Consider the following 24,697-nt stretch of genomic DNA (forward strand, 5'->3'; position numbering starts at 1 on the left):
CTTTGGAACCAAAGAAGAGTGAAAGCCTAGCATAGCAAAGGAAACGTAGAAAAAGTCCATCCTGCCTCTGAGCACCAGGTATTAATATATCTCAATCAGCATTTGGCTTCTATCCTTGAGGTCGAGTTAGCATTGGAACCTTGTAGACTATTTTGAGAAATAGTTAATGAGAAAGAGGTGGTCAGTGAAGCTCAGAAGGACATCAGTCTCTGGCTTTTTAGAGACTGTCATGTTTTGAAAGCCCAGCTGAGTCCTGACCCAGGAGGGACACAGGCTTTCTTGCAGAGTTGTCTGATCCTGTTCTCTTGGATGGGGCTTGTGCTGTGCAGACTTCAGTACTGTGGAGCTACACCCTAAGCCCTATCTACCTATTCCCTTGAAAGAGCAACCACTTGCAGAAGTGATTCATGGGGAAATGTATAAATGTATTGTTTTTCCATCACGCTTTCTGCCCCTCTACTCACTCTTCCCCTCCACCTCCCAGCCCTGAAGCCAAGAAAGGCCCTTGCCTTTCTCTCTTTTCGCATGGGCTGAAATCCTTTGCCCCGAGCCTGGTGCTTGGTATAGCAATTTCTTGGCCTGTTCTATAGCTTGTCCTCCACTGTAGCATCTCTACCAAGTTCCTAATGAAAGGCAGCCAATGCCACATGTTTGATGCACTAAAGAATAAATAATGTGGTTTGTTTATGGAGCAGTCCAAGTGCATTGATTTTCTCAGGTTAATATCACCGCCTTAGTATTGTTAAGCCCTGGCCATCTGCTAACTCTGGGAAAGCCAGAAGGCCTCACTCCTCAGAACTCCTCTCCTGACAGAATGTTGTGTGTTTATGGCTGAGGAAAGACACATTTAGCATGTTACATATGCCAATGATTTGTATTACTCTCAACCTGTTCGCTTCAGAGGCAGCTGAAGAAGTGGTTTGGTCATGCCAGCTCCTATTTCCTGGCAATGGCCCGAGCAAGTTCTCACCCATAATGTGCAGACCCTCCTTTATGAGCTTAGAAGATAGAACTTGAAACTTCAGTAAGGTAGAGTGGTTAAGGAGAGATTCCAAGATGGATAAAATAAAGCTGAGGGCAATTAAAATGGCTTGCCCAGTGTGACTAAGCGGGTCAGGAATAGAACCTGACTCCTAATAGAACACATTTTTGTGTGGGTGGCACAAAAGAACGGGACATGTTAACAATCAGAAAGAACTCAAGTCCAGCCATGAAGCATATTTGTACACACTGTTACGTACATACTGTGTTCGAATGACTTATTTTTGCCTTAGTCTGTCCCCACCATGCATTCCTGCAGGGGTAGATATTGGTTGGGAGGTCATTGTTTTTCTTCTCCAGCAGCATGCAACAGCCAGAGTTTCCAGATGGTGAACTGAGGTAGGGGTAGGAAGGGGGTAGAAAGGCTCTGTGCCTTGTAACCAATTCTGCAACAGCTGGCACCACATGTTGTTTTGTGAGGGAACTTTCCCCAGGTTATGGACCAGGCATTACACCTGCAGCCGGTTTACCTGGTGATGAATAGTTGCAGCGGCAAATGTGGGCAAATGCAGGATGACAGTCCAGGTGGCAGACACTCAGACATGCTTGGTCACAGCTTGGGGTGTAGGATCTAGTGAGGTGATCTGGTCCTTGTTTGAATCATCATTATAACCCCATACTTATTTCAGAGGAATTTCCAGACATTAATTCAAATTTTCCTCACAAAAACCCCAAGAGGGAGGTATTTTAATACATGAATGTTACATGTATTTTATGAGGACGCAAACAGACTCAGGGAGATTGTGGCATGTTCAGAGTTACACGGTTGACAAAGATTACAGGACATATATTCAGCTCTCTTGACCCCAAATGGGGTGTATTTTTAATGAGACCAACCACTTGACTACTCAGAGGGGTCCTCATGGCCACCTCAGGCTCCCTCCAAACCTGCAGAGCCAAAGTCCAGATGAAGTATAAAGTACAGTCCTGGGTGCTGCAGGGGTGTGTCCTGTGTCAGTACCTCATTCTGCCTGCCTTCTCCTTCACGAGCATCTCAGCTCTCCCTTGGGGTGAATGCATGTCATCAGCGTGGGGTCATCTCCCTCGGAGGCCCTCATCTTTCACAACAGACCATCAGACTTCCTTTTAAGGTGCTGTGTATGATTCACTAAGAGTTTGATTTTTTGCAAGATGCACGAACATTTTTTGATTGAGAAACAGTTTAGAAATGCTGAGCATACTATTGTGATGAAACAATGATTAAGATGGCTGTTAAATTGTTGGAATTATAATGACTTTAACCTTTTTCTTTTTTTTATTCAGTGTACTTATTTTGATTTGTTTTATCGTGCCTTTTAAATGGCTTATTGGCTTTGAAACATTAACAAACCCCGTTGTTCTGTCTAGAGATCTGGTTCCTACTTTTAGCAGCCATAGGAAGTATATTTTAAAACATACCTGCATTTGACATGCTATTTGGGAGACCATTTTTATGGATGGGTAGTAAAAGTTGAATAAATTACAGATGACTAAAGATGTAACAGTGCAACTAATCTGAGACTGAATAAAGTACTCGAGAAATAAATTATTTACTTGGGTATTGTAATACTGTGTATACTCAACTCGATGAGATAGAGAAACTAAGTAGAAATTCCTAAACCTTTTTTTTTTTTCTTAACTCCTAGGGAAGCAGTTTACTACTAGGTGAGAATATAGTAATTACTATCAACTAGCCTCACAGAGATCAATAAACACATGTATGCAAAATCAACATAAATTCTTTGGTTTATTAATGGCTGACAGGATTGAAAAGAAGCCAGAAAATGCAGGAAGGGGATATTCTAGTTCACCGTAAAAATATGGCCCTGGCAACCAGTGGTCTAAGGACTTGTCATTTCTTGGGTGAGAAGTGAAACAGCATTAAAATAAGGATGAAAAAAGATAGCTTGAATCTTAAAAATACAAACAAATGGTGACTGGCAGGGATAAACAAGAGGAAGCAAAATGAGCAGTAATCAGAATCCTGGGGGAAGTGCTTTCACTTTGATTTCTGTCAATTTTATTTATGCGGCAGATAATGCTAATTGAAGGTTAAATCTGCCTCTGAGTACATGAAAAATTACTTTAAATCAGTGACTTCAGAAAAGTAAAGAACTGAGTTTGTGACCGAACTCTGCTTTATTACTGGGACCCCCCGATATAACTTTTAGTCAACTCAGGTCTCAATTTCACACTTTTTTGCTCCAGATCAGTGGTGCTCAAACTTCAGGGCATGTCAGGTGTTCCAGGATGCTTGTGAAGATTGGGGATTTCTGGGTTCCATCCCCACACATCCTGGTTCTGTAGACCCTGGGTGGGACCCAGCAAGATGCAGGGACAGACCACCTTTTGAAGACACTAATACAGAGAATAATGAGCCAGGAGGAAGGTGGCTCTTTGAGTCAGAGAATGCCATTGGTTTTATGAACTCTGACCCTATCAAATGTAAATTTTAAAATTTGAATTTTTATTCATGACAATAGATCGGAAATGCAACATATAACATGTTGGTGGCAAAAGAATTATAAAATTTCCTGATTAGATAACTTGGTTGCTTATAACCAAACTTTTGAACGTAAAGCTGAAGAACTGACCTAAGGCTACTCTGCATTTTATAGATGAGCAATATGAGGTTCAGAGAGTTGAAGTGACTTGTATGATTTCACACAGCTCACTAGTGACGAAGCGAGGTTATTTTGCTCTTTCCATTCATTGTGCTGTATGTATTTCTTTTAACACTCTCTGACAATAGTTCAGTATTATAAAAAGGATAGGGTGAGCCAAGTTCCCCATTAGCTGATACCCTTGCTTTACACAGAAAAATAAGGTTACAGACTTGTGTAAACGCAAATACAAACAGCTAACAGGGGCAGCCCAGGTGGCTCAGCGGTTTAGCGCCGCCTTCAGCCCAGGGCGTGATCCTGGAGACCTGGGATAGACCTGGGATAGAGTCCTGCATCGTGCTCCCTGCATGGAGCCTGCTTCTCCCTCTGCCTGTGTCTCTGCCTCTCTCTCTCTCTCTCTCTCTCTCCCTCTCTCTCTCTCTCTCTCTCTCTGTGTGTGTGTGTGTGTGTGTCTCATGAATAAATAAATAAAATCTTAAAAAAAAGAAAACAGCTAACAGGAGCAATTGTGTGGTTATGACAGTATGATATGTCTTGTCCTTCATTTAAATAAATGTCATGAACCAGTGGATGGAGTAATGATGCTAAGTCGTTGTAGGCATAAAATTGGAAGTAAATTACAAGGCTCCAGGATATGCTCAATTAGTTTTACCTTCTGAAGGATATTCAGTTTTACTTGGGTTTTTCAAAACTGCCCTCTCCCCAAAAAGCTAAGAATAAATAAATAGCTTCTTGTTTGATCTTCCTCCTGTGGCAAATCGACTAGGAATTGGCAGGGGGCAGGGGAGGGGGTGGTAAGCAGGGAAGGAGGCCACAGATGATTAACAGTGTTGGAAACAAATAGTTTTTTTTTCCTCATGTCACAGTGTTTCTGGAGATAGGTCATTGCTGGTATTAGTTTAGTAATTCAATAATACCAAGGCTCAGGGGCAATATCTCTGTAATTCTCTTGTCCTAACTCTCATGGTCTCAAACGGTGGGTATCAGTTAGCATTCAAAGTGGCATGACAGGATGGGCAAAGGAGAAGGGGCTGAGAATAGGTGGGGTGATGGAGGGTCTGCCAGTCTCCATTCTAGATGTATTTTCTCATTTCTTTCCTTCTACTGCCAGCCTTCTGGATGCTGTTACTTGACTGTGCCCTCCCCCCTCCCCACATACCACACGGAGTGACCACAGGCCCGGATGCAGCCATGGTGAGAACCTGCACGTCGGGGGAATCCTCCCACTGACAGGAATGCAGCACAGGTGTCCTAGGATTATAGAGGGTTTTGTCATGTAATCTTTCCCTGTGGATGTCCAGCAGCTCTTCCTCCCTGCCTTTTTAAAAGAATGATTGAATCTGAACATGACATACTGATGTTTTTCTATAAAAAATCAGAAGTCAGTATCTTGAAAGCATATCCTCAAGCTTTTCTTCAGGTCACCTTTATATTGAACCATAAAAAGATTAAAGACAGCTTCTGTTGGACTCAGGCCCTGTCATGCATGTTGAGATTGTTCAGGAAAAGAGGTGCTGACATCTTTTACTGAGAGGAGTCAAGGTCTCCCAAGCAGGAAACTGGTTTGATGACAATACACAGACTTGTCAGGTGAGCTGGAGGCTCCCTTGGCATCAGAGATTGGCTCTCTCCTTGACTTCTGACTTGTGTGTGTGTGTCGGGGGAATCTTATGAGTCATGGTTAGCCTTTCCAGCCTGACTGAGTTTGAAGGAGCCTCTAGATTGTTGCATAAAATGGATTTTGCAAACGGTTGTCTTCGGCATACCCAAAGGAGCAGGGCAAGTCGGTTGGTAAATGGAAATTCTAGACAAACAACTGAAGTTAAAGACACCTCTGCTTGTAAATGCTTCCATATGGAGACAAGTTTTTCACTTCACTCTCCATAGTTTTCCTTTTACAGGGTTATTGAGATGGAAGCATTGGAGCAAAGTGCATTAGAATCATTTGCCCCTGCTCCCCTTCCGAGTGAGGCTGACTTGCAGTTGCAGGGGGAAACACGGTCTAAAAAATAAATCTTAATTCCCTGTAGTCTATCAACACATGCTTTTCAGAAGAAGGAAAAAGGAGAAACATCTGAGGGAAACAAGGGCTGAGTTGGTGGAACATCTTGAAGGGGCCTGGTCTCCTCTTCGAAATCAAAAAGACATGTGGGTAGCTGTTAGGAGGAGTCTGTGGTTGTTAAGTAGACTGACATAAAGGGGGAACTTCAAGATACGAGTTTAAAACAACACTGCAATTATTTGGGCCATAGGGTCATTGGGATTGTTTTCACCCTTTGAAAGGGTTCTGAACAGTTACAAATAGTTCTTTAAAAAAATCAGTTGGCCAACAGAAAATGCCACTTGGCCTGTAAAATATTCTTTGCTCCCACCCAGCAAGCCCTCCCTGTTCCCTACCAGTCATCCTCCCCTCCTTCTACAGCTTCCTGTACAAAAGGCTAAGATACCAACATCTGCCTGAAGCAAAAACACACGCATTTCAACCAAATAAATAAATGAGAAGGAACAAAAGTCTGAGTACCCCACGTTGCTCTCATTCTCACTGGCTGACTCCCATCAGGCCTCTGGCTATTGTTAGAATTTCTTAGGCCCTAGGCAGATGGGCCTCAGCTCTTGTGAGATTTAGAATCTCCTGATAGTTCCAAAAAAAAAAAAAAAAAAAAAGAATCTCCTGATAGTGATGGGAAGGAAGAATCTTGAAAGAATCTTGAAAAGAATTTTACAAGAAAGAATCTTGTAAATATAAGTTCTACGCCCGCCAGATTAGACCACTGGCTTCTTGGGCTTAGATGTTCACTCAGTAAATGATGCTGGGCAGTGGCAGTAGCTGGTCCATGCCCCAGCCATGTGGAGGGGGACTGATGGTGAACGTGACTGCTCCTTAGAGAAGGCCTCTGCATATCAGAGCTAATGGGACCCTAATGAGAATGTTCACCTCCCGCTTCTCCAGGCCAGGGCAGTGGATAACAACAGGATGTGGGTTTCAAACATGTGTGAGTTTCTTCAAAGCTGTCTCTTTCAGTTTCATTCTGCTTTAAGACACTCGAAAACACAACCCATATATTTGAAACCACCTTCTTTTTTTCTTGCTACTTATGTGCTTTCTGTCATGATTCCATCTGATGTCAGGGCTGGATTCTGTTCACATGTCTACAGGATACTCAGGTGACGGTGTTGGTACCAGCATGGATTTGACTGGTGCAATATACAAATGAAAACACAGATATTGACGAAGTAGGCAGGTTATGAGTGCGGGCGTGACCCAAGTTTCACTTTCTGGAGGTGTGAAAATGGATTGTATCTCTCCACCATTAAGAGTGCTCCTAGGCCTCCACACTGCCCCACTCTGCCCTTAGCCGATGGTTTTAATGAACGGGAAAAAAAGATGTCAAAAGCCACAAGCTCGCTGTTGTCAAAATTAAAGACACTTGGTTCTAGATTAATTTTTCTTAAAAAAAAGTTATGAAGGTGAAGTTATGAAATTAGGATCACTTAGACAAATGTGCATACATTTTAGTCTCTGATAGAGACTAGAAATTAGAGCCTAGAGAGAATGAGAGGAAATCAACGTCCTTTCTGTGTACCTCCCATTGCCATCCCAATCCTCACCCTGTGCTCCAGATCTAGATCCACTGTTTTCCTTTCTCTTGCTGGCTGTCTTTCCTGTTCCATCTGTCTCTCCTTCCCTTCTTCCCTGGCCTTCTCCTTTTCCTGAGACCTCCCACATACAGAGTAAAGAGGGAACACAAAGGATGGTCAGGACTGGTGAACAGAGAACTATCCTGGGATTTTCTTTTTATCTCAAGTTTTGAGTTGTCTTTGCCCTTGATATATGCACATGATAAAAAGGAGGTTGCCATTTCAATTCACATTGTCTTGAAAACGCAGACTCTTCTAGTTTTTCTCCATAATGAAGACTTCGTTGGGTTGCGGGCTCTGTAATTATGCCCACCGTACAAATATCTTGAAAAGGAAACAATTCCAACTCGTGTATCAGAAATTCAATTTGACGTGTATTAACTAAATGCCTAACATGCCTATGCATTTTGTTTATTCATTGTAACGAGATATAGTGAGTTCCTATTCTGTGCCAGCACTACACTCTGTTAAAAATCCAAAATTAAACACAACACAAGATTCCTACCTTCAAGAATTTACAGCAGAATGGAGGAGCAAGTATAAAAAGAACAGTTGCAGGGTGATGGGAGAGCCTTCTAATAGCTCAAGGAACTGCAATTTTGAAAAGATGATACAAACCAGTTATCTCTTGCTTAATGGAATAGAGAGGCTACAGGAAATTTGGCAATAAAACAAAGTTTATATAAATTGAAACATTTTCCTACAACTCCACTATAAAATTGGAAACATTTTCCCACAGAAAAGCCTCCCAGAATGCTGAATGCAAAACTTGGGATCACAGAAAATACAATATTATGTCTATATTTGGCCTGCTGAAAATTGCATTTTTGCAAGGTAATCCCAGTTTTCATTGGTAGCTCCTATCCTGACACACTGTTTTCTCCTTGGAGTACTTTTCTAAATCTGGGATTGCCACTGCCTTGGGACTTTCTTCCTGGGATCTGCTCTGTCTTCACTCTCAGCCTCCAGACCTCTCAATTTGTGTCCTTCCTTTCTGTTGAGATATTTATGGCAGTTAATAGCATGAAGCAAGATGTATTCCCGCCTGATGTGCTTCTGAGGTTGCAGATGTGTAAGATGAGCGGCTTCCTATCTCCATCTGTCATGCTCAAGAATTAATTTAAGGTGACAAATGCCTGCTTCAGTCATTCATTTAATAAATATTTATTGACTGCCTATGGTGTACAGTTGAAACAGTTTCTAACCTCCTGAACCTACCACGTCGCATAGCAAGAGGCACTAAATACTTGTTTGTTAGTTTGTTGTGATGAGTGTCTCAAAAGACAAGTGCAGCTTTTTATGGATACATGTTTGGGGGAACTGATTTTGTCTGAAAGATGGAAAAAGATCAGGGCTTTCCTGAGGAGGTGATATTTCAGCTAAGATCTAAAGAATGAGTAGGGATTCCTCCAGGCAGAGAGAAGAGCAAAGGATTTGAGGGCACGAAGAAACATGGTGGTTTTGAGGAACATAGAGGTTGGTGTGGCCAAAGCGAAGAGAGCCAAAGGCAGAGTGAAGCAGGAAGGAATGGGGTTAGGCTCCCAGGCTCTGGAATCAGATTTCTTAAATGGAATTCTGAGTTCACAGCTGTGTCAGTTAGAAATACCTTTGGCTCCAAATAACAGAAAGCCTACCTTAATGAGGTTAATACATATATATATATATAAAGCACAGCATATTGTCTCCACAAAACGGAAAGGATAAAAAGAAGCAGTCTAGAGTTGGTGCAGGAGGCCAGGTCTTTTTATCTTCTGCTCTGCATTCTGAGTTTGCTGCTTCACCATTTCTGAGTCTCAAAGTGGTCCGGGGCACGATGGCCTCATTGGAAGCAGGAGGAAGGGGAAAGATGTGTCATGCCAGGTTCTTTCATCAGAAAAGCTTTCAAGCTCAGAAGTCATCTCGTGCACTTTGGCCTACATGTCACTGATCAGAACAAAACCCAAATGTAAGGAGAGCAGGAGAGTGAGAAGGCAGATTTCCCAACTCTGCTAATAAGGCAGCCAAGGAGGAGGAGGTTGGAAATGTGAACTGGTTTCCTCCATAAACAGTGTCTGACACCATTGCTTTGTACCTTTCCGATCTTAGCAAGTCACTCAGCTCTCAGCTTCTGTAGTTCCTCATCTGAAAAATGGGGACAATGAGAGTCTTCAGCATCTCTTGGGCCTGGACCGTTAAGTGTCTAGTCGGCGTGAGCTCTGACATTATGCCCGGCAGATACACAGTAACCAGATTGTGAAGAGCTTTGTAAGCCATATTGATGATTTTGTGTTCATCCTTAGTACATGATAGGGTGTTAAAGGATCTTAAGCGAGAGGCAGCATGGTCATATTTGTGTTGCCAAAAGAGCCTCAGTATATCCTCTGTCAGAAGAAGCTCAAAAGTAAATTTTGTTACACTGCAGAATTTCAGCACAGTGCTTCACCTACCTGCCTTTTCTCTCAGATAGCTTTTCTTTTAATTCTTCTGTTGGAGCTCGAAGTTGTTTTGAGATGTGTGAAGTTAGAATCTAATGCAGGTGTTTTGAGTTTCTTTGATTATTTTTTAAGGGCTTTTTTAACTTGGGATAATTGAATGCCAGAATATCAACAGGCCTTTATCAGGATTTTCAAATCTATCTGGCTGATGGTGCACCTACAGGATAGGAAAAAAAGCACTGCAAAGATTTTGCTTCACTTATTTGAACTACTCCCCTGCTGCTAAAGGCGACAGCAAGCTTACGTGTTTAAAAAAAAAAAAAAAAAAAAAAAGCTATAGCATTCCTTTTGCACTCCCACTAGCCCTTGAGGTTCTTCCACTTCCTTCCTATGGCTTTTTTTAGAAGCGAGTGTGTTTTTCTCACGTCCGGCAACAAAGGATGTTTTGTGCTGCTACTGAGGTTTGTGTGTGTGACTTACTTCAGAACTCTTTCTAGAAAGTGCTATTGCTATTTGCATAGAGTTAGTAAAACTTTACCTTGAGTGAAAGTCTCCCATGGCTATTTTTGTTTTTGTATGTAGTTTTGCCACAATTTCACTTCATATGCATTTTCCCTGTGTATTTTTTAAATGATTGTAAAAGGATCTAACAAAATTCCTTCGGAAGTCCCACAAGGTTCTTATCTTTTTTAAAAAACAAACAAAAACTTTAAGTGATCCTTCCAGTTTATCGTATTTATTCCTGTGTGCCTTGTTAAAGAGTTTACCATCTCTTCCTTAGCCATGTCATAATGAGAGGGGAATCTCACCTATAAGATTTGGTGATGTTCACAGAGAAAAAGTATTCGCAGCAGTTACAGAGTCCCAGGCTGGAGCTATTAGATGATTTGACACGAGGTTTTTCCATCTAATTGTAATTCTCTGAGCAGTGAGACAAGGTGAAATAAACAGAGCTCAGATGGCTGAGAATGGTGTCATAAATCCCGTAAGAGAATTTACCTTTCCATTGTCAGAAAATATAAATCTTGAAACACATGCTGGAACAGCTTCACCTTTTCTTGGGAAGTGGGGTTTATGTTCCAGGTTTCCCTTCTCAACCAAGAGAAAGGAATTAAATGAACCCCTGTAGATTTTAGACGTGTCTGGGTAGCCAACAAAAATCCCAGTAATCGGTATCATAAAGAGGCGCCACTTGCTTGAGTACAGAAGTAACCAACCACCCTGGCTGCTGGGTAAACAAGATGGTATTGGAGATATCTGTCTGCTTTTAGTAAATGACAGGCCCCATAGTCGAGGTGTGACAGATTCTGCTCCATGTGGATTGTGTGATTTCTCTTCTGTTGTAGTTAGAAGGGGAGCTTAGATTCCAAGATCAATTAAATGTCTAAATTCCTTGGCATTTGTCATGTTAGATCAGCACATCTCGGGTGGCTTTCAGTAGTTATTTCAGCATTGATTTTCCCCTAGTGGAGTAAATCAAAGGAAGATTTAGAAAATCAAAGTCAGTTTTCCTTGGCATTTTCTCAGAAACCAAGGGAAGCTCTGATGTTGATGGAGGTTTGGTTTGGTTTTTGTTTTTTTGCTCATCTTCACCTAGGATGCAAAATCACTCCTCATGTGAGTCTCCTTCCTGTGTGGAGTATCTACCAGAGGCAGAGCCTTGGGCATTTCTGTGCTTAGCGGATTATGCAAAATAATTGTAAGGCACACCAGCAGACTTGGAGGAACTAAGTATTTATTTAAAAAGACAAGAGCCCTCCTGGACATCTTAAAGGAGTTAAGGTAAAAGGCTAAGAACAGTACCCTGCACAGACTATTACATAAGGGTTTGCTTTCATATTTGTGGGGATCATATATAATGCATGTGAAAGATTTCATACATAGATAGGAGGGAGCTATTAACTATTCCACTATTTAGAGAACTCAATCCAATGTATAGTATGTTTTCAGTCTTCAACAAATTTTGGTTGACTTACATCCGTGTGTGTGTGTGTGTGTGTGTGTAATAAGAGAGAGAAGCACATATTCCCCAACAACATAAAACATACTTATGGAGGGGATCCCTGGGTGGCTTAGTGGTTTGGCGCCTGCCTTTGGCCCAGGGTGCGATCTTGGAGTCTCAGGATCGAGTCCTGTGTTGGGCTCCCGGCATGGAGCTTGCTTCTCCCTCTGCCTGTGTCTCTGCCTCTCTCTCTCTCTCTCTATCATAAATCAATCAATCAATCAATCAATCAATCAATAAATCTTAAAAAAAAATACTATGGAGGGGCATCTGGGTGGGTCAGTGATTGAACATCTGCCTTTGGCTCAGGTCATGATCCCAGGTCCTGAGATCGAGTCACACATCAGGCTCCCTGTGGGGAGCCTGCTTCTTTCTCTCTCTGCCTGTGTGTCTGCCTCTCTCTGTGTCTCTCATGAATAAATAAATAAAAATTTAAAATAAAAAAACACTTATGTATCAAAAGATGCAGGACAGAAAGAATAGTAACCAGGCCATACATCCTAGATGTATGTTCTAGACATACTATCTGGTGCTTAAATGGTTTGTTTGGTCTTTATTTGTAGGCTTACTTTTTTTCCATTGATGCTTTCCTAACACTTTCAACCGTGGAACCTCTAATACTCCATAAATCAAAGGGATAATCTCTGTTGATTTTTTTTTTACCACTATAGATGGTTAAAATATATTTGGCCTTTGGATCTGACTAGAAACCCAATTAATAAGAATTGCAGGCGTTTTCCAATTTATAAATAATTTATATTGCAAAGATTCAGTTATGAAGAATTTAGATTTCATAATACACTTTCCCATAAAAATAATGCTATAAGAGATCATTAAAATAGGCCTACCTAATTATCCCAGTATCTTGAAGAAAAGAAATGGTACTATAGCCAATCACTGTGAATGAGTCACAACATGTGTTTTGAACTCCAGCTACAGAGATATGAGAAATACATCCCCCCTGTGAAAATCCTGGGGATGATGGGGATGAAAGGATTGCATCCCATTTGTCCCCCACCACCTTTAGTTTGCTAAGGAGGGATAGGAGTTTGGGGTCATTGTTTTCACTGGGCAGCTCCAGCCTTGGTTTTATGGGCAAATCAATGGCAGAAAAGAAAGACGGATGGTCCAGTGAAAATCACCTTTGTTATGTGTATGTAATCTATAAAGATGATTTTATTGTTAAAACCTTTGGCATATGTTTCATTGTCCTCTACCCTCCCTCTACTCTATTCCACCACTCCACAAAACAACTAGAGCCATGGTTCTAGGATTTAATTCCAGTTCTTTCCATCAGAGTTCATCTGCGCATACCCCCCATCGAAATGGGCTTTCAGATGAAGACATCCCTAAAATCACTCTTTTAATAAGGAAATATCAAACGAAAAGAGTTTGGGGACACCTGGGTCGCTCAGTGGTTGAGCATCTGCCTTTGGCTCAGGTCCTGATCCTGGGTTCTAGGATCGAGTCCCGAATTGGACTCCCACTGGGAGCCTGTTTCTCCCTCTGCCTATGTCTCTGCCTCTTTCTGTGTGTCTCTCATGAATAAATAAATAAAGAAAAAATAAATAAAAGAGTTTGTAATATCATTATCACCAAAGGGATCACTATTACTTGAGTCAGGTTCAATTGTTCGGCTAGGCCAAAAGGCCTCACTCACTATTGATTCTGTATACAAAGGCAGCTGGTAGAGAAATAGAATACTTTAAGATGTATCTATCATGTAGTGTTTTGCATACAAAACAAAATGACAGTAGCTTTAGAGCCCATTGGTGTGCCAGTGCACTGGATGGGGGTATCAAAGAGCAGAACCAAGGGGAAGTCAATCTGTATGGCCCATACAACTAGAATCGCCCTTTATTGAACTGGAGAATAGTACTGGAATGTCATGTTTGGTAACAAGGAAAGATGGGAAGACAAAGAATTAAAATTTTCATTTTGAACATGTTAAGTTTGACATACCTATTAACTAACCAAGTGAAGATGTCAAGTAGGCAGGGGTATAGGTAAGCTGGAGTTCATGGACAAATTCTGGCCTAAAAGTATACATTTGGGTATTTAAGACCATAAGACTGAAAAGAGAAGTGTAGATAAAGAAGAGACATTTGGACTGAGTGCTAAGAGTCTCCAGTATCTAGAGGTCAGAGAGATGAAGTGGAGCTAGCAAAGGAGATGGGGGGAAAATGTCCTCTGAGGGAGAAGACAACATAGAAGATGGTGCCCCAAGAGGCCAGCGAAGAAAAGTTAAAGAGGGAGTGTTCTTGTCAAATGCTGCAAATTAATTAGGTAAACTGAGGACCAATAATCGATCATAAAGTTTGGTAGAGGCCATTGGTAACTTTCACGCAGTGCTATGCCAGTGCACTGGCTCTCCTGATTTGTAGTGTCTACCAATTTCCATGTTGTAAATACTCCCCTCATAGCCAGTTTCACACTACTAGTGGCTTAAGGGAAAGCTTGCCAAATTCTCGAATATTTAACAGTTGGCTTCTGCTAGCTCTAGCACACACTGCCTTGACAGGAGCCATTTTGGTGAGGTGAGTGGGGATTGAAGTACATTCATAAGAGATGAAACACAAAGATTTGTGGACTAAGTACAGACAATATCTTTGAGAAGTTAGAAAGAAACAAGGTGGTAATTAAATTGAGATGTCATTAAGAGTTGTTTCTTTTTAAATGGGAGATAGAGCAGCAGGCTTGCATGCAGATAGGAATGATCCAATTAGAGGGGAGACACTGGTGAAGAAGGAGAAAGCAGCGAGAATTGCTGGAGTGGAGTGAGTGGGAGGAAGGAAAGAGCTCTCATGCACAGCGAGGGGGGTGGCTGGGTCTCAGCTAACAAGGTAGTTCATTCACCCTAATTGGAGAGAATCGAGCAGCACGCACTGTCCAAAGCAAATACAATGTGAGCCACGTATGTAATTTTTAAAATTTTTCTTTTTTAAAGATTTTATTTATTTATTCATGAGAGACACAGAGAGAGAGAGGCAGAGACACACAGGCAGAGGGAGAAGCAGGCTCCCTGCAGAGAGCCCAATGTGGGACTCCATCCTGGAACCCCAGGATCATGCCCTGAGCCAAAGGCAGGGTGTCCCCTACATATGTCATTTTTAAATTCTAGTAGCCACGTTTAAAAAAATAAAAAGTAAAAGGACTAGGTGAAAATAATTTTCATGACTATTTGAACCAGTATAAGTAAAATTATTACCACTAAAACATGTATTGAATATGAAAAAACTATTGAGATTTTGCATTCATTTTTTATACTACATTTTCAAAATCCAGTGTATTTTATGCAAAAGCCACCTCTCAGTTTGGATGAGCTACATTTCAAGGTATCAATAGCCACAAGTGGCTAGTGACTACTCTATTGGAGAGAGCAGGGATAAATTATCCGTTAAATGGGTACACATGTTGGTAAGAGGTCACAGAAGTTCTTTCCAGTTGGCTTCTATTTTCTCAGTGAAAGAGGAATCACTTCCATCCAGTGACTTAGACTAAGAATGCGGCAGAGTGGGAGAGGTGGGAAATAGTCACGTAGCGGAGTGTCAGAGTGAATGGATCCAGAAAATATATTAGAATTGGGGCAGCACTGATGGTCTGCTTGAGGTTAGTGGTCTCAAATTTTAAGGGCGACCAGCAACCCCAAGCGGGTGGTTTTCTTCAGTCACCTCCTGCCCTGTGAGGCATAGCAGGGGCATGGTCATCTGCAGTGTGGACAAAGTCAGATTTAAGGGGGGTGAAATTAGTTAGAAAGCAGACGCCAATCTGCCAATCCAGTAAAACATGCTACACCCTCCCCATTGGAAACTTGTCCTTTTTCCTCTCCGATCTAGGCTTTGGGGGGTTGTTGGGGTGGGAGTATGGGGTGTTAAGCAACAGTGTGGGGAAAGAGCTTAAAAGCATAGTGACTTTTTTTTGGCCACTGAACTATCTCAGAATTCTTCTGATAGCAAGCCCTCCTAATACTCTCTCGAGGGTCGCTTAACCAAGTTCTCTGCTGCCTCTCTCTTTGCTCAGAAGTCATCAAACTGTTGACTAAGGTTTATTATTTTTGCATGGTCCGATTCTGATATGTACTCGTCAAGACTAAATGGGTGTGTTGAACTCTCTGTTTGTTGAAGGTTAGGAAGATGTTAATGAGGGCTCTCTGTTCCCTGCTTGTAACCTGAAGCTGGCAGTCAACAGAACAAATCAGAGGGTTTCCAGCAGCACACTGAGGTCCTTATGTAAGGAGGATCACACGCAATTTTTGTCTTTGCAGAATTCCTCTCTGTATAATTATTCTTTTGATCATGCTACACATAAAAAGAAAAGCAACTGGGGGTATGAATCATGTCCTTGTTTCACTTGGAATTAACAATTGAGACAGGGTGAGGAGTCTGTGAGAACTGCGGGTCTGAGGGAGGTGGTTCTCTGTTCTTAATTGACAAACTTGGTGCATGTCCTCACTGGTGTCCTCAGAGCAGACCTCAGACCTTCTAAGTCACATTGATCAGTCACCACGAGCTAACTGCATTCATTCCTGGGTGTGACACTGCATAAAGAGCGAGGTCAGAGTTGCTCTGCTCTGCATACAAGAACGTTTCATTGTTCCTCCCCAAGTCACTTAGGTACCTCCGACTCCATCAGGACTTTTCCTGAAACAGGGAAGGAATTTCTCACTGACTTGATGTTAAAGGGATTAAGCACTTAATCTGCATCATACCACAGACAGCTTTCCGAATGTTCAGTTTACTAGGGGAATTTGTGGGTACGTTCAGGAGGTAGCTCACAGGTCTTCTCAGATGCCTTGCTTTGCACCCCAAACAATCACTTGTCCGCTTGTGCTTTATCACATTTTGTACAGACTTCAACATGGAATCCCTTTCAGAATGTAGTGCTTTTGCATACAGTGTTTCTTCAAAATCCAACAAATATTTGTTGAATGGATGAATGAGACGGTTTGTAGAGGAGAGGGCCTTCCCTGAATTGATCACACTCTCTGACCAGTTCCCCACGCATTTAGGTTGAGCTTCTTGTTTGGCACTTACTCAATTCTTCGGACCTATTTTCATGAGCCTGTAACTTTCTACAGCACAGGAACCGTGCTTTTTGTACTTTTGTGTCCCTGGTGCCTAGCATAGTACCTGGTACATAATAAGCCCTCACGTTTCTGTTGGACTTTGAAATGCAAAGAACTAAGCATACTAGTGTGATTCAGGTGTATACAGAAATAGCTTGAATGGAGTCACAATTTTATAGCCCGTTCAAGCTCACAGTGAAGTAAATCAACCTGATGCATTTCAGATGAAACCTCAAAATGAGGATATATTGGTTTTAGCCCAAAGCAGAAGTTTATATAAAGGATGTAACCTTTTCCCTTCATACTCAGGAATGAAAATATAAAGAAATCTAGAAACCTCTTTATAGGTAATTTCAATTTGAGGCCTATAGATATGTAAAAAGGGTTTATTAGAAGCTTGATAACCAAATTTCATGTGGATTCTTGTTTGAGGAAAGAAACTGACCTGGCATTAATATACAGTAAATTGTGATTTACAGAAACATTATCATATCCTGTCTAGGGTGAGATTTTATTTTGTCCAGTGAACTTTCCACTGAAAGAAAAAATGGTAAACCTGGCAAACTAATCTAGCCATGCACATTTTGTTTTGGAAACTTGCTATTCCCAAATGTTCCCTGAATTTATTTTTGAAAATTCTTTGGAAAATTCAAGGAAAAGTTGTTCTTTTGAGAAATACCTAGAGTGTTCTATTTTGTATGTCGAAGGAGTATTGAATTTCTTGTTGATAGCAGTTTCATTGACTTTTTGATTTATCTTTTCTTGTACTATTCATTGTTTCTTCAATGCAGTATGTGAGTCTTACTCGCTGAAGCCTGACAAAATTTTAAGACACTGCCTGTTCCTTTTGTTTTGATTGGATAAAAGATGTAGGAGTTAAAAGAATTTTGGGGGTGTGCTATAACTTATTTGTGTCTTCCAAGTGATGGGCATTTCCTATTGGGTGGATGGATGACGGATGGATGGATACATGGCCCATTGGTGTGTGTATGCTTTGTGAGTCCAGGTGTTGGGTACAAGTGAGGGCTTTGCTACCTACTAACTCTCGGCTTATAACAAATTAATGACCTAAACCTGTTTCTTCAAATGTGCATAATCATAGCTCTACATAGGGTTTGGGGACCCAATGAAATAATGCGTGTAAATAACCTGGTATCACAACTGGTACATCGTGAGCGCTCAGAAATGCGGACTGTTGTTATCACTATCATTAACATAACCATAAATGGCTTTAATACAGCATCCGTTTTTTTAAAGTTAAGAGTGAATAATTTCAACCTGCAGAAATCGTGGCTGTGCTGACCGTCGTACGTTTGGGAATAGCAGTGATCGTGTAATTGTCGCCGCTCGTACTCCTGCGCCTCCACCTATGCGAATGGCAGGAGCTTCCTCGTCTACTCGCAGGATCAGGGCAGAGCTCACAGGAGCGCGTCCCGCCCCGCGCACGGCGACCTGGCGAGCTCCGCGCCTCGGCCGGGCTCAGCCCTCCCCGTAGCCGGCCGCGCTGGGCGTTCCCGGGGCCGCGCTGTCCCGGGGCTCGGAGGCCCCGCAGCGGCGCGCTCGCTTCTAAGAGGTCTCCGGGAGGGTGCGGATCACGGGCCGCACGGCCCCAGCTGGACTGGCGCGTGGGCTCCAGCTTCCTCCCCCTGGAGACAGCAACTGCGCGCTCCTTGGCGCAGGGGCAGCCCCCGAGGTCGCCCCCGCTCCAGGGTTTGCCCGAGCAGAGTCGGGGGGAGAGCGCCGAGGCGGCCGGGGAGGCCCGCGGACCGGCCCCTGCGGGAAGGGAGGCCCTGGGCGCCGGCCCGGGGGGCGCGGGGGGCGCGGGGGGCGCGGGGGGCGCGGGCCGCTGGGGCTGGGGGACGGAAGGGCAGGGCTCCGGGAGGACGCGCGGGACCGCAGGCGACCTGAGCAGCGCCCCGCCCCGCCAGGAAGCACCTGCCATATAAGGACAGCCAGCCCTTCCCGACGGCCGCCGCCCCCCGCCCCCCGCCCCGGCCGCGGGGCCTCCCCCTTCCTCCTCCTTCCCCTCCCCCCTCCTCCTTCCCCTCCCCTCCCCCTCCCCTCCTCCTCCCTCCTCCTCTCCCCTCCCCCCTCCTCCTCTGCCCCTCCTCCTCCCTCCTCCCCTTTCTCCTCCCTCCTTCTCCTCCTCCCCCTCCTCCTCCGCCTTCCTCCCCTCCCTCCTCCTCCCCGCTCCCCCTCCTCCCCCTCCTCCCCCCTCCCCTCCTCCTCCCCCCTCCCCCTCCTCCTCCCCCTCCTCCCCCTCCTCCCCCTCGTGCGCCGGCAGGCTGGCCAGAGCTGCTCCCTGCAAGGTTCCTTGCAGAAAGGTCCTCTTTTGTCAGCTTGAGATTGTCCAGAATTTAAAAGCGGAAAGGAAGAAAGGAGTACAAGGAAGCTATTAAAGATACATTAAATAAACTCCACTGGGAGCAAGTGTGTGTTAAGAGAGAATCCGTAACTTTTGCAAGGGAAGTTTTGGTGATTGCTTATTATTTCAACAAAGAGGGCGTGTGTGTCTGTGTGTGCGTGTGAGATTGAGAGAGACAGAAAGAGTTTGGGTGATTGCTTATTATTTTAACAAAGGGGTGAGCGTGTGCGTGTGCGTGTGTTTTCCCTGAACTGGAGAAGCAGATGTTTAAAGGGGAAAGGCAGGAAGCAGCTCTGACAAATGAAAGGATTTTTGATTGAATTCGTGAGCTAAAGTTTCCTGCCAGGAATTCATTCAACCCTAGGCTACATAAAAGAAAACCCACATAATTGAATTTTAATCGCATAACTTTTTAACATACAACCAGAACGGGCAAGTGTAGCTGCCACAGGTAAAACTGAAATAATGCTGTAAGCTGATTTCAGATGGTTATTTATTGGTAGTTAAAAAAAAAAAAATTATGATACCCTGGCTTCAGACCGCTCCTCCTTCATGGGTGCGTGTGTGCGTGAAAATCCTTCCTGCAGATTTTTTTTTTCTTTAAGCTGTTTTGCGAGCAGGTGCAGATGGCTTTCATGAACTGAGCCAATTGAAATGTTCTGTTTCATACTGCAGAAACTGAACTTTTAAAAATGAACAACTGTGTTTTGTGCTGTATCTATAATTCAGCTGGAAACTGTTTTTCCTATTTTATGATGAAATCTGCCACCTCTGTTTCTTCCTTTTAATGAATTTGGTTTGTTTATAGCCTGAAGGAAATCTTGTCACTAAAATCCACCCTCAACACTCCTCCGGTATTTTGCAGCCTGATGATTTCACAACCGGGGCCATTGCAAAATAAGGGTAAACGGGCATTTGTTTTTAATCCCTGGAGATTTTCAAGAACTTTTTTTTTCCTTTCTTTTTTCTTGACAGTGAACTCAAGTAAACAGTATCAGGAAGACTCAAAACATGAGACCGTTGTACCTTCTCATACATAGAATATAGAATAGGTCACTTTTCCTAGTCAAGTCGTTTCATTTGAAACCAAGCAGCAGAAAGTGGAGAATCAAGACATCCTAAAACCTTTTGGTTTGGGGCTGGCATTCACGAGTCTTCCTACAAAATAAAGTCAAGAGTGAGTTAACTCCTTTGGTGTATGGAGCTCTAGGCATCATGATGGTGGTGAGCTTTGTTTGAGTTTCTGCCCCAGTCACACTCAACATGGACACCAAGGCCAGGCCCTAAACCCAGTGACCATGGCCAAGAGCCAGAACTGCATTTGAGGCTCTGCATTGGTGCCGTACCTTGAACCAAACAGAACCTAAATATTAGTGCTGTAACTGAACCAAACATTCCCAAAATAGACCCAATGAGGTTCAAACCAGAATAATTACATATTTTCTAAAATGATTGAACAAAGCAAAACTAGAACTTCAAAAAATTCCATGAGCCAACCCAAAACAAACCAAGAGCCCATTGGCTGGATGTATGTACTGGCAACATTTATGGGATGCCGGCAGGAAATGAAACGATTTGGATCCTGCTCTTGTGTTGCTCTTTACAATGAGGACTGTCTCAGGGACACTGACTCAGGCAGCATTAACAGGCAATACCTGTTATGTTGTCAGACAGAGATACACACTTCAGCACAGTTGACAGTTTGGACAAGATAATTCCTTTTTTGTGTGGGGCAGCCCTGTGCTTTGTAGGATATTTAGCCACATCTCTGACCTCTGCCCACTAAGTGCCAGCAGGCTACACCCCTCCAGTTATAACAATCAAAAATCTCCCTGGATATTGCCAAATATCTACTGGCAGGAAGAGGGGGCAAAAATCATCCCCATCTTGAGATCCATTGTGACAGGCAAATAGTCATGCCTCCTGCATTGTTTCAAAAAGGTCTTCCATTAGATACTGGAAAGAAAAGCTATACACTTAGCTGCCCAGAAGGATCATCAACTAGGATATAAAAGCTCATCTCTTATCTGAGTCCTCATGTCAGAGTCAGTTTCTCTACTGAAGCAAGAAACCCTTTGTGTTGGAAAGATCATGTATGGTGTTATCGTGAGGCTGACCTAGTGAAAATAAGCTACTGAAGACATATATAAGCACACGCTACTATAAAAACTTTACCTCATACTGACTTGTGGTGCTGGCGATAAAATCTTCCAGCCACACTTCAATCAGTGTTTACTTTAGTATTCTGAAAAAAATTGCAGGAATTTTTCAACATATTGCATCTAGGAGTGTCTCTAGTTCACAGGGTACAGAGATGCTGTTTGATCCGGGGTGCCTATGTACCCTACAGTGAATTATTATATATTAGAGTGCTATTTCAGGAGAGTTAGACATCTTAATTATAACTTTTTTTAGTTTGTATGCATATAGTGTTTGCCTTTGGAATGAAATTTATAGCTATTCTGTGCTTCAATGAGACTTTTCATTTTTATGTAATATAACAGTACCTTTCCTTTGGCAGTTTTCATTTGGTAGGAAGACTCATTTGTACATCAGAGCATTATTTGGAACAGTGGGTTTTGCCAAGATTATAATGTGGTAATTACATTTAAAATTGAGCTGTGCCAAAGCATTGCAAAAATAATAATAAGTCCACTAAATATATAACACTGACACAGACAGTTCATCAGCTTTCCTTAATACTGTGAAAAACAAACCAAATTTTCTATTTTTTGTCTGTGAAGAAAACTAGGGGAAAGAATAATCACAGTATAAAATTGAAAAGCTAATCGAGTTTTCCAAGTAGTTTATTTTAATGATGATATAGCATTCTAAGGCTCAAACCTTTAGCTTTCGTTTAGCTTTTGTCTTTAATGTAGATTATAAATCAAAGCGCTGCATAGCAACAAAGAATAAAGTTATTTGCTAATATCTCCTCATTGACTGTAAGTAATAATGATGCCTATGAACCCTATAATAACAAGAAGCACTGCCTCAATTTCAATTGATCTCTACAACCACCTTGTTCAGAATCAATAGTTTCCCTAGTTTACCAGTGGAAAAAAAGTGCAGCTCAAAAATGTTAAGAAAACATGGGCAGGTCAACATGGCTGTGGTAAGTGGGCAAGGGGGTGGGCTCGGTGGGGGGGAGGAATGCTAGCTAATATTTGAGAACCTATGGTATAACCTACATCACTGACTACCATTCTGCTCTACACCGTAGGTGCCATTACTCTATTTGCTTATGATAAAACACAGACTCCCGGGTGACAGCTGGTAAACAGTGGCCCTAGAATTCAAAACCAGAGCTTTTAACTTCGTTACTTTTCTTGATTCCCTTGTACCTTGATTTCAAAACCATAGAAGAAACTGAAAGTGCATTAGTTCACACTTAATAATGTACGTAGGAACTCTTAACCATGGAAAAGTGTGATCTCATTAGGTAAAGCTTCAGTGTTTAGGAAAGACAAAACTCTGAAGCTCTTGATTCTGTCCCAGGAATCTGTCCTAACTCTAAACTTGGCCAAAACATCGGAAGTCTTAGTATCACTCCGTCCTGGGCCTCCCGAGGAGCCAGCTCAGAGCAATGAGAGTATTAACATCGATGTCCTCCTATAGGAGTCAACAGCCATTCCCTCTCATCTCTCCTGGCACCATCACCCAGAGGAAGGGAGAAAAGTCACCTGCAGGCACTGCAGCCTAGATCCTTTTCTGTCTCCTTCGGTACATTTAATCATCCAAACCTAACGGTACCTGCCGGCTATTTAGAATATGGCACAGCACTTAATTTATGGCATTCAAAACAATCGGGCCATACCCTATCAGTGTGTTCAAGTGTGGCAGCTTGAGTATTTAATATGCCAATTCTGACATTCTTAAAAATGTTAGCATGATCTATGTCTTTAGTTGAAATTGTAGTTGTGTCGGGTCTGTGACTCTCAGGTCTAATCCCAGTGTCACATGCTGTTTATCACTCTGATTGGCTAAAAAATACCTCTTCATCCTCTGCTTTCAGCGTAGACCCCTGAAGCCCAAAGTTACTCCTCACTCTTATGGATAATGACCCTTCAACAAATCCCTAGTTAAATTACTCCCTGCTTGATTCTATGCCTTCAAGAAGCTTCTATCAACTATATCTCAACAATGACTCAGTAACATTCTACCCCATCTTGTGAGCAGGGTTGTTTCATTTTGTTTTGTTTTGTTACCTGACTGGCTCTGTTCATACTAGACACTTGAATAAGTTCACATTTCTTGACCTAGCTCTTCTAGTAATTTCTGGCTCATTAAAACATTAACAGACAAATGCTGTATGTGAAATCTAGAAACCAAAATCACAGAAACAGAGAGTAGATTGGTAGTTTCCAGGGGCTGGGGAGATGAAAATGGTGATCAAAAGTTACAAGCTTCTAGTTGTCAGGAGGTAAGTCCTGGTGACCTCATGCACAGCATGGAACTATGGTTGACAACACCATAATGTATACTTGAAGATTGCTAAGAGAGTAAATCCTAAATATTCTCACCGTACACACACAGAAAATGCTAACTGTGCGAGGTGGTAGACATGTTAACTCGCTGTATTGTGGTGATCCTTTTGCAGTGTATATGTACACAGCAAATCATCACGTGCGCCGTAAGCTTACGCGATGTCGTGTTTCAATTATATCTCAGTAGAGCTGGAAAAGCACATTAGCTAGCCTACCTCGATATATCTCATCAAAAGAAGAAGTTTTGTCTGCAGCAATAGCAATAGCTGCAGGACACCTAACTTCAGAAAAAGAGTCCTTGATCTGGGAGCTCAACCCAAACTCCGTGGCGGGGGAGCTTGGAGCAGTGACAACCAGAGCAGTGCTGAAAATGCCACCACGGAGACGGCAAGGCTTGGCCTCACAATGGAGATTTAATTCAACATGGAGTTGTCTTTTTCTCTGGTCTGCCAGATTATTTCCAGAGGTTAGCCACTTAGAGAAAAAATAAATCTTCTTTCGCTTGGAAGTAAAGAATGTGCTATTGGACTTGAAACATAACACAAATACTCCTTGGATCAGCTTTGTTTTGTGCCTCATGAGCTTAATGTTGCTCTTCTCTAAACAAACCTATTGCCGGTTTCATATGAGGTGTCCTAGCATGAAATGCTTAAATCATAGTGTATAATAGTGAAAATAACACTTTTATTGTCTCGTCCATATTAATGAAACCCACTGCTAAACAACTAAAGCCCTGTGCTAATTGCTTGTTCTCGGAGCTGGGTATTTCAGGTCTAAATCTCTTTAGAACACAGCTGGCATGGGGTATGCAAAAGCTTCTTTGGTTACTTTAACCACTTAAGTACTAATTTGGTGGCATGGAAAGCATTAGACTGTGTCCATACAAGCAGAACAAAGCAGAATATTGAGCAATTTTCCAAATTCTATCCATGTAGTAAGTCAACTCAGTTGATGCTTCTAGTTAAAACAGATGTTTGAGTTGTCAGGCTGCATCCAAACAAAGTGTTTGCCGACATAAACATTAGCTTAGCAGATTTCTTTTATTGCAGAAGCACTGTAAACAACGAGCAAGGTGTAAACT

The 24,697-nt window shown here is 42.4% G+C and overlaps 1 protein-coding gene across 2 annotated transcripts in view; it reads left to right on the top strand.

Annotated features, from left to right (window-relative positions):
- The window catches only part of MAML2 (mastermind like transcriptional coactivator 2), a 342,775-nt gene that overhangs the window by 74,792 nt on the left and 243,286 nt on the right, over positions 1-24,697 (top strand). The window lies entirely within an intron of this gene.

This window comes from Canis lupus, chromosome 21, assembly GCF_011100685.1.
Source record: "Canis lupus familiaris isolate Mischka breed German Shepherd chromosome 21, alternate assembly UU_Cfam_GSD_1.0, whole genome shotgun sequence".
Lineage (NCBI taxonomy): Eukaryota > Metazoa > Chordata > Mammalia > Carnivora > Canidae > Canis > Canis lupus.